Source organism: Epinephelus fuscoguttatus, linkage group LG8, assembly GCF_011397635.1.
Source record: "Epinephelus fuscoguttatus linkage group LG8, E.fuscoguttatus.final_Chr_v1".
Classification (NCBI taxonomy): domain Eukaryota; kingdom Metazoa; phylum Chordata; class Actinopteri; order Perciformes; family Serranidae; genus Epinephelus; species Epinephelus fuscoguttatus.
In genome coordinates this window covers 27671490-27684742 of record NC_064759.1, presented here as the reverse complement: position 1 = coordinate 27684742, position 13253 = coordinate 27671490, and the positions used below count along the sequence as shown (strand labels likewise).

The window sequence follows — 13253 nt, the reverse complement described above, 5'->3', positions numbered from 1 at the left end:
GAAAAACATTTCCAAAGTGACACTTCCAGGGCAGCAGGATTGGAGTTTGTGCTCATTTATTGCATCCCCTTATGGTTTTACATCACTGTAAATTCTCAGTCACTCTCCTGTGCTTTTATCCCTTTATGAAATATTTGCTATTTCGCTGTGATCTTTTTTTGTTTTGCAAAGTAAATATTTTAAATAATTACTGTCAAAATAGTACACGTTCTCTGGAAATCAGAGGAAGCCGGCTTCAAACAGAACTGGAAGGCTTTAATTTCCCTCTCAGTTTACTGACTGCGGCTGGCAGACACTTTAGTTTTGTGCTTAACTGGGTTGTGTCTGACAGTTCAGGCAGGTTGCTATATGTTGCGGAGAAACATTACTTTGTGGTTGCCAGAAATGTGGAGAGGATGACACAACATTACTATCGATTTGTTTACAAGTAGAAAGAGGATAAAAGTACCCCTCTTCTGTCTTGTCTCATCTCAGCCTTTATATATAACCTGGAAAAATTAGCTGCACTAGTTTGAGTTAGAATGGAAACATTGGAGTATAAGGCCTCATTTACACCACAAGCGATGTGTTCACGTAGCGCTCGCGAACGGTTGCTGTTTACTTGAGCATTCACACCACATCCATTCTACGTGCTGCTCAAGTCGCGCTGCTTACGCAAGCAAGCTCAAAAATAGAAGAGACACCGATTTTTTGTATTCAACAAAAAACACGAGTTTGCATGTGTTGTGACCTCTCTCAGCCACCGTAGACATCTCCCCCTTGACCAAGCGAGACCTGACAGGCACATGTTTCATGTACTTATCCATTTGTAGTGCTAAATATTAATTCCCCAAGCAGTTTTGGTGTGAATACACTTCTGCTGCCGCTACGCTTGTAGACCGCTTCACGAGCGCTACGCGAACGCATCGCATCTTTTGGTGTAAATGAGGCCTAAAAGTCTGGATGCAAAAGTAAGCTGCCCAGGACAGTCAAGGACAGCTCCTGCTATGCAACTTCAATGCCACTTCAAACACATAGCAAAGGAGATGCAACATCCACAGCAGTATTAGTCAGGGTATGATGGAGGCAGCCCCCAAGAACAGTCCAAGAACTCACAACAATTAGCAACGACACAGTCCAAAGGGTAGCGCCCATGTAGGTGGTGGGCATGACACCACAGCAGGGAATTCACCCTAGACGCAGCCCCTATGCGATGCCAGAGCCGTCATCGGCTACACCACCTCCCACACACCTGCATCAGTGGAGAAGAAAGGAGCGGAGCCACAAGTTTTAGTGTGGGGCAGGCGGGGGGGTCAACCAAACACAACAAGCCAAGAGCTAAGGGCAGCTATCCTAATCCTCCTACTGTGGGAGTCTTGACAGATCGTAGTCTGTGCTTAAACATGTTTGTTTTTGCAACATAAGGGTCAGAGGAATAACTACTTATGGAGAAAAGCAGTGACATAGCCAGGTCATGTACTCCCACACAAGACTTGACAGTCCAACCATTCGTTAATTCTCGTCCAAGGTGATGGTCAGGTTAGGTCTCCATTAATGGCAACTTTGCTCTCTATAGCTTCTCTTTGCTCATTGTGGTCTGACACCAGCACACATCAATTAGCTCTGAGACACATTTCATTTCAATTAGGCGCGAGAGTTCTTTCCTTTATGAAGACACAACAGCATGAACCTTCCTTGCTTCTGTTTTTCAAACTGGTAAACATGGCAGACATTCAGGAAAAACTATTTCCGATTTATCCGAATTCGTCCGCTGAAGACCAAAGAAACAAAAAAAGGCCTTGCATCTGAGATCGGACTTGTGCATACAGTGTGTGAACAGACTAAATCAATTCAAATGGATTCTTTGAGATCTTTGGAAAACCTCACAAAAACTGAGCTTGTGAGGGGGCACAGGCACAGGCACAAGCATGACCATATTCTAAGTCGATGTTCTGAACTGTTTGCCGCACATTAACCAAATTGCTATTTGGCAAACGGGTGTATGGAAACCTTTTCACAGATTCTGTTACACAGGATTCAGAAATCGCTGATGGAAAGTGAAGGCAACTGGAGCAGGGGAGTGTGGTAGAAAGTTTGGTGCCAGTGGTTTCTGGCATAAAACGCAACAGGGGCAGTTGGGTTCAGTCTTTAAAAACAACTTCTTATGCTTCTATGCAGGACTAAAGCAGTGCAAAAAAAGAATTGGTAGCTAGCGTGGATAAACATAGCCATTATGGGCGAACAAAACAACGAGACTGCCACCTATACAATCTGTGAGTGAAAGGAGAGTTATTAAAAGTGTGATGCCACAACAGAAGTAAGTGCCCACAATAAAAGCTGTCACCAAAATGATGTCTTTATCACAGTATTAAACCACAGTGAATCACAGTAGTAAAGCTGAGCAGCACTGGTATCACTTAACAGCACTGCGCCCTCAGTATGCAAGCCAGTGTTCATCCTCTAATGACACAGGGTGTGTGTATATGTTTGTGTCAATAAAATGGCTGCTTCTTAATCTCCTAACTGCCAGACAATAACAGATTTGTCTGTGATAAAATCCTGGTCTTTACATGCGTGTGTCTGTCTGTCTGCCAGGCATCTTCATATGTGTGTCTGTGTGTACTTGCTCACTGTGTTCCTATGTGGGTATTCCTGATGCATGGCTCTCCTTGTGTGTGTGTGTGTGTGTGTGTGTGTGTGTGTGTGTGTGTGTGTGTGTGAGTGTGTGTGTTTGTGTGAGGAGCAGATTTAGCTTTGATAAAACCCCAGTCTTTAGAGGGATTATCAGTCCATCCCCAGACAGCAACATGCTGTGCATTTATGGAGGTAATAAGTTGACCTGTAATAGACAGACAACTGGCTAAAGCTCTTATTGGAAATTGTGTCCCTATATATCTACACCTGGGCCAGGGAGGAGAAGAAAGCAATATCTTCACAAGCAGTTAGACCTGCTGCGCAACACAACATGTGAGCTCCCATCCAGTGAATTTTGATTTGGTGCTTACCTTTATGGGTTTTCCGACTGATTTGTCGTGCTATTGTCTGCCCTTCGGTTTTGACTTCACTAACATCCCAGAGGGCGAATGTGCAGCGGGCGGAAAAGTGTAAGCACACAATGTGGAGCAAAAGCAAGACATTAACATTTAAACCCAAACGTAACGTAAGTAAATGGCAACCCACATGACAAAGTCCTGTACTCATTTTCCCTCGGAGATCTAAATCGTTGCCTCGCCGCACTAAAAGCACTAACAATGTTTTTAGTTGGGTTTCAGTTCTTGCGCCATTATTTAACATTATCCGCCGGCTATTTCTCAATACGTGATTTGGATATTTCAAACTGGGACAAAATCCCTCAAAAAGGTCATACAGTGGTGGATGCAGGCTGAATGGTTGCTATTATTGGCTGTTGCAAACCTTGTGTTGTTCATAAGCTCATTCAAATGTTATCTATCTGGGAAAAAAGCTTTTCAGCTACTATTCTTACTGGCTCTAAGAATAAGGAAGCTCTGGAGGACTGTGTTTTCTATAAATTCAGCACCACTCAGAAATAAAATGACTAACCCACTCCATCATGGTGAGAGAATGAGAGATACTGTAAAGCTTACTATCAGTCTTGTCCTTTTCCTCTTTCGTTCCCACTTCCCTCTCATCCCTCCTTTTGTTTCCTGCCCATCATTTACCCCACGTCTTCTTCTCCTTGCTTCATCTCCCTATGTTCCCTCTCTATCTCCCCCTCCCTCCCCCCTCCCCTCCTTCAAACGCTCTGCCTTGTGCGCAGTCATAAAGAAATAATTTATTCCCGTTCCCCCCAGTGCGGGTATGTATTAGCATGCCAGCGGAGCACGTTAACTTATCTCGCGGCTACAGGCACTGAGTGGTAAAACTAAGCTCTGATAGTTTGCAACAGGATGACCACAGAATGCCTGTAGCTCGGAGAATTAGGGCTGTCGTCATGATTAGTAATGGTGGGGCCTAATGTTTTACTGCACTATAATTTACTGTACTGTACTGTAAAGCTCGCTGATATGATATGCACAAAGGGAGCATAAACCTAAATTCAGCTGTTGGGGGAAATTAAACAGAATTATTACCGCAGTCACGTTTGAGTACACATCTTTATTAATTTCTCTCTTTTTTTTTTATCTTTATTTTTTTCTCAAAGCACATAACACATACAAAATCTGTTTGAGCTGCTGTTCCACTTTTCAAGATCCAGCTCCAAATTTATTTGTCCATCTGTCTTTGTATCAGAGCATCAAACATCACATTTCAGAGTGCAAATTCACTAAAGCACAATAAACGGTAATGGGTCAGCAGTGTAACAAGTACCAAACGCTGCAAAAACAGATTAGACCTTAACTGGTATTTGTTGTCATTTTGTTGCTTGATGACCCAGAAAAACTACTGCACATAAATGTATCATATGTAATGCCCACAAGCTACATGCAATGAACTAACCCTGATAGCTTTCCTGAGGCTGACCACAGGATGTCTGAGAGAATTAGGCTTACAGTAGTGATTAGTTATTCTAGGCCTAATGTTGTATTCTAGTCTAATGCACTTTGCCAAACATCAGGCCAGCTCACGAACATGCCATGCATCACAGAAACATATCTAGAAAAGAATAATAGCGACTAGAGCACACTGACATGTGTAGCATTGGTGTTAATGTGCCACTTTGCTCCAACACTGTAATATGCTTTGTGTTCCTAATCAGACTTCACCAGGGGAAATAAAAGAATAAAGTACTTTATATTAGTGTAATAGCAAATACAGATGGGATGAGAGATTATGGTGACACAGATTTAGTTGTGCATATGCTGCAGAGAAAGAGATGGTGTGAAACCATTGCCCGTTTTAATGAGCATTCCAGCTTAGAGGGATATTGAGACTTCAGAGCTGGAAGATGCCGCAGATTGCTGTGCAAATGTTGTCCCATGTAACTCTGGATTAGGTTTAGTGGCTCAACTCCCACTGGGACGTCTGCACAACAAAAAAAAAAGTATTCTCTCATAAAGCGTCCAGCGAATGGCAAATGTTATGAAAACTGCACTGTACTTGATAATAGCATTACAGATAAGCAATGTAATTAAGCTACACACAGTGGTGCATGCTGTATTGTAGCGGAAACCATGCCTGCGCAATGCCTATTAAGAGCTCAGCGCTGGGCCTGTCACAATGATTAGTTATGCTAAAGCTGATGTTTCTGTTTTACTTGCAAGTTCATTAACTGGGTACTGGATTGAATGTACACACTTGTAATCCACAGTAGCATAGGTAAATGGTAGGGCAGGGTAGTTGGGGAGCGCCAAATGTAACAAGCAGGACTCAGTTTAAAGAGTGCTGCATCGACTTATACGTTAAATGAAAAGGCCACACGTGTATAAATCTTATATAAAGCTCCCACGCTTGCAGTCGGAAATCCAAGAGTTGCTCAAGCAGAACTTAAGTCAAGGATGAGGTCAAGATGAGACGCACTGCACTCTCTCCCTCTCTTTCCTGCATCCCCTGTCCCTGCTTCCTGTATATGCATGACTCATCAGCACCCATACTCCACCACTGACCTACATCTGTCCCACCTGTGTGTCACAGCGTTGACTGACCCACATTCCCACTGATCCAGACTGCGACCTCAGCCTGTTCCGCAAGAGCTGCAGGAGGTGGCTGAACGCTGTTTTTCCTCCCCGAGTCTTAAAGCTTTACGGTTAACAAGTGTGGCTTAATTGCCGTTAAGATAAAAGTATCCTTACATTCTTTTCCTTGACCTGTTTTGGGCTGAATTAAGGTAGTCTTTTAGGGTTTATTTTCTATAATTCAGCCTATGAAACCATGTGTTAATTTACTGCCCCAAAAAAAAGAGAAATCTTTTACTTGGCTGAGCTTTGATCATTCATCTTCATCGGCCTGTGCGTTGTTTCCTTACATTCTCTTCAATCCAGTGTTACAAGTGTTTATGTATTTTTTGGCAAACCATTAATGTAAACCAAAAAAAAAAAGATGTCATCTCTCCTCACTCCCCACGTCGTTTCCTTGCACATGCTTACAGTGATAAACAAGCCATTTCTGAGCGGACATGCTAGATTAACATCAACGCACACAGCCAAGAGCAACATCTCTGTATATCTGCCTCTCTCTGCAGCAGAGCAGCAGCATGGTGAAAATGTGATGCTGCAGAACCATGTGGACTGCCATGCACAGACGCCAGAGGGAGGAGTTTGGATGCCGACGAGTACCACCGCACGCTCCCATTGGCTCTCAATGACATCACTGATAAGGAGTGAGACTCACACTCACATATAGGAAGCACAGGTTAAGAGGGCTCCCTGCTCCTCTTCTGACTTTATTTCCTAAATTTATAACAAGCTTGGCCTATATTAACTGCTGCATCAAAACAGCCATAATACAAATAAATCAGTTTAAAAGCCACAACTCCCTGGTGAAATAAGGACTTTGAGGAAACAGGCAATTAATGCAACTGCTGTACACGTCTACATCACACAACAACTCAAAGCAAATGTAACATAAGGACTGATTAAGAGCAAAAGAAGAGGCCGAACAGACTGCACCACATGTGTCAAGTCTGCTGAAACAGAAACTTTGCGTATGTCACAGTGAAGTTGCACACAACATCAGATCGGTCAAGAAAATGTACTGAATCTTGTCATTAATTAAAAGACAAAGGTTTATGTAGTAGGGGTGTATACCAAGAAAAAATTGTCATAAGTTGTCCCTATCAAATTATTTAATTATTCTACTATACATGTGCAGGGAATAGGCCAGTGGTCATGTGGCGCCACAAACTCTGAAACTTGTTCATGCTCATGAGGCACCCGAGGCACTTTATTGGCTAAGTGTGTTGCCAACTGTCTTCAAGTGTGAAAAGTCAACCCTGAGAGTTGTGTCGTCCATTTACAAACCCCCCAGGCTGTGGCAAAGTTTCTGTATCTAAACTTTTTTTTTTTAAATCCCAATTTGTCGTGCAAACTGCTTTTATTGACTTCATCTCAGGGAGCAGTGACAAGTGACTGACATGATGGTCTGTAAATGATATAATCACGTTATGGTGTCTCCAAACTACCACAGGTTGGAGAGGAAGTTGTTTGAGAATGCTCCAGAGTGTTGACTCTTCTTAAAGATGTAGCTCATGTATGTATGTATTTTTAGTCAATGTATCTTGAATTTTGCTTGCACTGGAATCAACTCAAGTGTGCCATTACATATTGAGGCAACACAGCCTCTGTTGAGATTCAAGTGATATTGGGAAATAAATGGAGGGGCGTAGGGGGTGCTGCTGGTGACTTTTGCTTCCAAGTAAGCCGGACAGGCCTGCAAACAAGGGGTTGAACAGGGGCAACATCCCAATACAAAGTAATATCACCTACCCATGCCGAGGGCCGAGGAGGATCACAAATGCAATATCCTGCTATCCCAGCGACTTGGGGGCTGCAGGGGATGTTGTCTTGTGGAGAGAGGCACACTGCACATTTTTATAATCCTCAAAGTGTCTCCATGAGTTTCAGATTTCCAAGTGTGCCTAAAATGCATCCCGCCTGGCACTACTGCTGCTGCTGAAGTTTAAATCCTTATGAGATGAGTCTTCACCTTCTCCAAAAGAAAAAAAAAACTGCACAGTCTCTTAATCCTCCTCTGCGTCTTAAAAGCCGCTTGATAGGTGACTGTGTACATCTTCCATGTGATTTCCACATATTTTTTCTTTCCTTAACCTCCAACAGGAGAGACGCTTTGCTGGTTAATCTGGTGTTCAAATCCACCTAGGGACAGATCCCAGAGAAATCAAGAAAAAAAGAATGTGGTTAAGACATATTGTAAGTGCAACAATTTTGCCCATTGCTTAAAATAGTAGAATAAAATAAACAATACATTATATGAGAAATGATATTTAACTAAGTAAGACTTTAGGTGTTATTTTGTGAAGCTGTGGAAAAGTTGGTATGAGCTGCATGAGTTTTAAATGAGTTGGAAAAAGTGGGAAAAACAAACATATCCAAAACTAAATGTTTTACAGAATGCTAAACTAATTTTATTTCACCTAACAAACACATCCTGGAGTGCAAACTGTCTTCTTTGTTGCCTAATAAAACGTTTAAGGGTAGGGCTACTATACAATGGAATGCAGCAAATTCAAACAAGTTGTTTGGCCACACCTTCACAAGATGAACAAACTTTTTAAAAATCATGTAAAGTACATTTATAATGTTTTAGACACATGATAAAAATCAATGTGGAACTCTGAAATAAACCTCAAGTTTGTAACTGTTTATCTTGCAGTGCTCCGGCGGGATTGTATATATTTAAAAGAAAAAAAGGGAATAAAAGATTTTTCTACACTTTGGTGATTAAGCAACAAAAATCAAAATATTTCTTATCCCGTGAAAATCATTTTAAGCGTTCAAAAAAGTTGTTTCCTTGTGGATTTGCGCTCCTTTCTGCCGGTTTTCTTTGTATGGACTGAGAACAAAGGAGCCTTTACTGTAACAAAGAAGCTGCAACGACTTATACCTGTTGCTCTGTTTCCAATAAACTATAACAAGTATCTCAGTGATTTTCGAAACGCACCGACTTTGTATCCATCTTTTCGCCTCCAAGCATTATTCCCCATTCGTGCAACAAGTTTAATTCTGTGCCACTGTTTTGTTTCTTAGAGACTTTACACCTGATTGCATTGTTCTGAATTCCCACAGTGCACTGGCAACTTCGCAAAAACCACGAACACCTCTGTCAGAAAACTACAGCACAGTGGGGGAAACTATTTACAACTATTTAGGAAGTAATACTTGTCACTTTGTCATTTTTCCAGCGTGCGTAAAATGTCCTTCTCTCCGCAAACTTCTGACAGGCAGTTGCTTTGTCTTGTGCGTCGCAACATCCCCAAGAGACAAAAACACGGGCAGCAGCACAAACTCCATCTCACCTCCACTAAGGCTCGCTGACAATTCATTCTAAGTATCATATGTTGAGCATTATTGCGCGTTATGAAGATGCGTGCCTGAGCATCCCCTCAAGTTCTCTCCTCAAAGCGCCCCGCATCAGACAAAGGAAAAGGGGACCGCTCCTCTCGCTCCCTCTCTCCTCGCTGCCTCTCAGTCTCTATGTCTCTCTCCCTCTCTCTCCTGCTTTGTGCTCAAGTTTGAGCGCTGACGCACCAACTACCAGCAGCAACTTTTAACTGGAAATAAATTCGAAAATCACTCCCGGGGTGCAAGCAAAGGCAGAAGACAACTCACCTGGGGGCGGTTTGCTCTGCGCGCGTCGCCGTGCGTCGTGGAAAAAGTTTGAGAGGGCACATCTAGCTTTGTGTTGTGGAGTCCCCCTTTGTCTACACGTGTGATAGATGGATGGGGCTCCTTTTGGCCGCGCCTAGTTCATTTCGCTCTCCAAAGAGTCCCGCCCTCTCAAAGTCAAACAACTATGCACACACAACAGTATAGACGGACTGTGGATACGTCTGATTCAGAGGGAGCGCGGTGCTTAATTGTTTGCCTTCAGATTCGATTTATTTATTTATTTATTTAAGCTCACCAACTTCACTTGATCAGTTTACTTTCCCCACATCAACCAAGCACCCAATCTATCTGTCTCCCCATCATAAAATATTGATTTACTTTACTGGATTCATTTTTATTTATAACACTGTGTTTACTCGCTCACGCCTCTTTGTTTGCCACATCCTGCAGGTCCCCCTCCTTTGATAACTCTCCCTCTGTCTCTCTTCTCTTATTCCACTGGCCACTAAAAGTAACACTCAAACCTGCCACACTCTGTGCTGCATCATTTCTTTATTTATTCTGTCTTTCCTTGTCCTTGTCTTTGTCATGCATGTCATGTGTACATATAGAAATGGAAGACAAAAACTTTCCTGGATGCACCGCCTGGAGACTACCATTGTGTCTGGCCAGCAGCAGCAGGGGAACAAAGGAAGAGACAAAAGGAAAAAAGAAAGGTCTCTTTGTTTTGTGATGCACAGAGTGGCACGCAAATATGAATGATGACAAGGCTGCAACAATGCCGAAGCTTTCAAACTGAAAAGCTAATTTGGAGTCAAAGCAGCCTTGTGGGGTTTAAAAATGGCTTCAACTTGTACTTCTTTTATGATTTTAAATGTTAGGGGAGTATTCTGGCAGTTAATAAGATTATCAAATTACTTAACTGTACTCTCTTCATTTAATTATGCATAACTGCATCAGATGTTTAAAAAGATGCATGAAAATTTGGTTGTTTTATAACCTGGAGTTGTGTTATTTGCTTCTAATTTTAACCAGTCCAGTCTATTATTATTACACCTGCTGCTAACTGCAAGCATAAACTGAGCTACATTTTAAGATAAGCGCCATAAATAAGACTCTTGAGTCAAAATCTGAGACAGAATTTCTGTCAGAGTTCTGCACACATGTGGTTAAACTACTTTTATATGCATCAGTGTTTTCTAGATAAAGCACCGTGGATCATTCCCAGCTGTATAGTAACTCAAGAAGGGAAAGTAAAACAAGATGCGAGTGGTGTTGGAGTCAGTGGCGGCAGTGGAGGTGGCGTTTTGTCTGTTAGTGTGTGTTAAGAGGGGAGGCGGCGTGGGAGTGGGAGTAGACAACAGAGAAAAGACAGAGAGGAAGTCATACCTATGTCTCCCCTTTCCCAGTCGTACTGTATGTCTTCCTTTTTTTGTCCCGATTGTAATATTTTCATGCCCCACAGAATGAAATCAACCACACAGACAGCACACACACACATATGTAAATAGGCGCAATGGCAGTCATTAAACGCACGTCACCAGGAAGGTGAATAAAAAATGTAGTCTGTGTGGTCCTGCCTGTTATACAGCACTTCCTTCAACAGACGGACAGGTAGTTCTCCCATCTCTTGGCAGACACACAGGAAGTGCCACTCTCACCCACGACTACCTGGGTCCTGAAAACAAACCAGAAAAACAAACAGGAACTTGTCTGTGAGTTCCAGTTTGCGTGATGATTCTGTTTGCGTGGTTGCAAGCCTACGGGAGCGTCTCAGATACAGAGCCAGACGAGGAAAGCTAAAAAGATAACAGACACCACCACCGTGTCCTCCATTCATATGCCAGACAGATAGAAATAAATAATGAACAAGCAGTGCTACGGTGTGAATTGAAAACAACAGAAGCACATGGTGTTGGTACAGAAAATAAAACAGAGAAATAAGTTTTTAAAAAATACAGAGAGAGGGGAGAGATAGTCACACCTCACCACCACCACTACACCATCCATCCCCTCTGGGCTGAGCTTAGAACAGTTGCACATACAGACAGGCAGACATAAAGATACAGTCATGCCTCCCCCTCCTCTTATCCTCCCTGCTGTGGTTTTACTGGGCCACTGACTCCAGCAGTCAGCCTGTTCTGCTCCGCTCTGCTCTGCCCTGGCTGCTGCATGCATATCTCCCACTGCGGAGTCAGCTGAGCCAGGCATGAGACTGCACACTGAACAGGCTACATACAGCTTAGAGGAGCTTAACACACACACACACACACACACACACATATATATACACGCACACACAAGTGCTGGAGCTGTTAGGAAATTTGCAAGATTATACCACACACTGAAGATATTATCTCCTCGCATGATACATATTTATCATCAGAGTGTTAAGAAATAAAGTAATGTACAGTGGGTATTACAAAATGCATATGACTGCCAGATGAAAGGAAGACGGTGTTTACATTCAGTGTAAAGTCAGCCGTTACACACAGCCAATTAAGCTCTGATAAAATGCATGTATCTGCATATTGCTGCGACGCTGCAAGGGCTTAGCCGTACAGTAGCAGCTTCATAAAATCACTTATGCACTGGTGCACACCCACTGTATTTCCTCTACAAGTGCAGGCTGCTTTTTGCACATAGCTACAGACAGTTACATGTGCTGTTTGTTATGTGGGTTGCACTTGCTCATCTTTACCTCCTTTCCTGTCATCCTATGGCTGTGAAACAGATCTCACGACACCAACGCTGATTCCTGTGCATAACACTGTATACGGCGAGTAAAGTGAGCCTGATTTTGACGTTGATTTTTTTATGAAATACATACTGCTTACCTACTTATTACACACAGGCAATTACACTAATTTAACAAGAGTGCTCATTTAAATGCACACATATGCAACAATGTGCAACTTAAATGGCTTGCTACATACATTACATAGCAATTATTATATATTTTTTTATTATAAAAGGACATACATAAAGTCTGCTGTCTTAATGTAATTTTGCATCCAATTACAACATTAAAAAATGCATAGCTCTGTGAACTGGAATAACCACTGGTGTTTATACCATAATGGCTCCACGTGGTTAACTACAGTAACAGCTATGGCACCTGTAATTTCACACAACTAATTAAGCTATTATGCAATAGAATAGAGTAGTGGTGAAGTATTGCTGCAAGGAAGCTGCACACAACAAATACATACTGAAGGTTCTGCATCCTGATGATTGTTTGAGTGTGCTGATTTATATTACTGAGGGTGACGGAGGATGATGAACATTTTTCTTTTAAAGATGTATTTGTTGTTAGGCTCAGAGTGGCTGGTCTTAATGCAAGGATGCCAATGTCGTGTGGCTTAATTTTATGCATAGAATTTTTAATCACACACACACATGCACACATACACACGCAGACACGCACATACCGTAGACAGACAGACATGCTTGTCAGCCATGCTGGAGGGCCCTTGGCTGACTGCTGCTAAACCAGCCCTTCCCCCACGATAAGGGTCTGTCTGGGAGAGGGGGAAGGGAAATCATGACTGTCTGAACACCAGACAGCCAGCATACAGCACAACAGGCTAGAATAAAACAGAGCATCAGTTTGGCTGGGTTGAAGCCAGAGAAGATTTACCTTTTGAAATTGTCTCCTATGAACAATCGTTATTACAGCTGTCCCTTATCGCTCGGCCAATCAAAGTGACCCCAGTGTGTGTGCAGCATTTATTAACGTTGCAAATGAGCGACATTTTATTCTTCAGCAGGAATACATTTTGGGCAATTAGCCAAACTTAAGTAGGGAACATAATTGGCTTCTCCAGAAGCACATTAGTATTGAAACATTGCTGTTAGTAATGTGACGGTGGTTAAAGTGCTCACTGTCATCACGTCATAGTCTCTTTAATATGGCGCCTAGGTGAACTGATACAGTACCTGTGCAATGTACAGATGTGTTAATGGTAGCCCCTTGCTGTGAGGCTCCATCTGGTCAACACGGGTTTGCCTGTCATGTTGGATTCTTGG

General features: G+C 42.5%; 1 long non-coding RNA gene across 2 annotated transcripts in view; it reads right to left on the bottom strand.

Moving 5' to 3' along the window:
* LOC125893875 (uncharacterized) overlaps window positions 1-9362 on the bottom strand; it is a 146034-nt gene extending 136672 nt beyond the window's left edge. For both annotated transcript variants that reach the window (XR_007449933.1, XR_007449934.1), the window contains exons 1-2: window positions 9225-9362; window positions 7362-7751 (exon numbers count right to left, since the gene is read on the bottom strand). This is a non-coding gene — a long non-coding RNA (uncharacterized LOC125893875). The remainder of the gene's footprint in view (window positions 1-7361; window positions 7752-9224) is intronic.
* Window positions 9363-13253: the final 3891 nt, after the last annotated feature.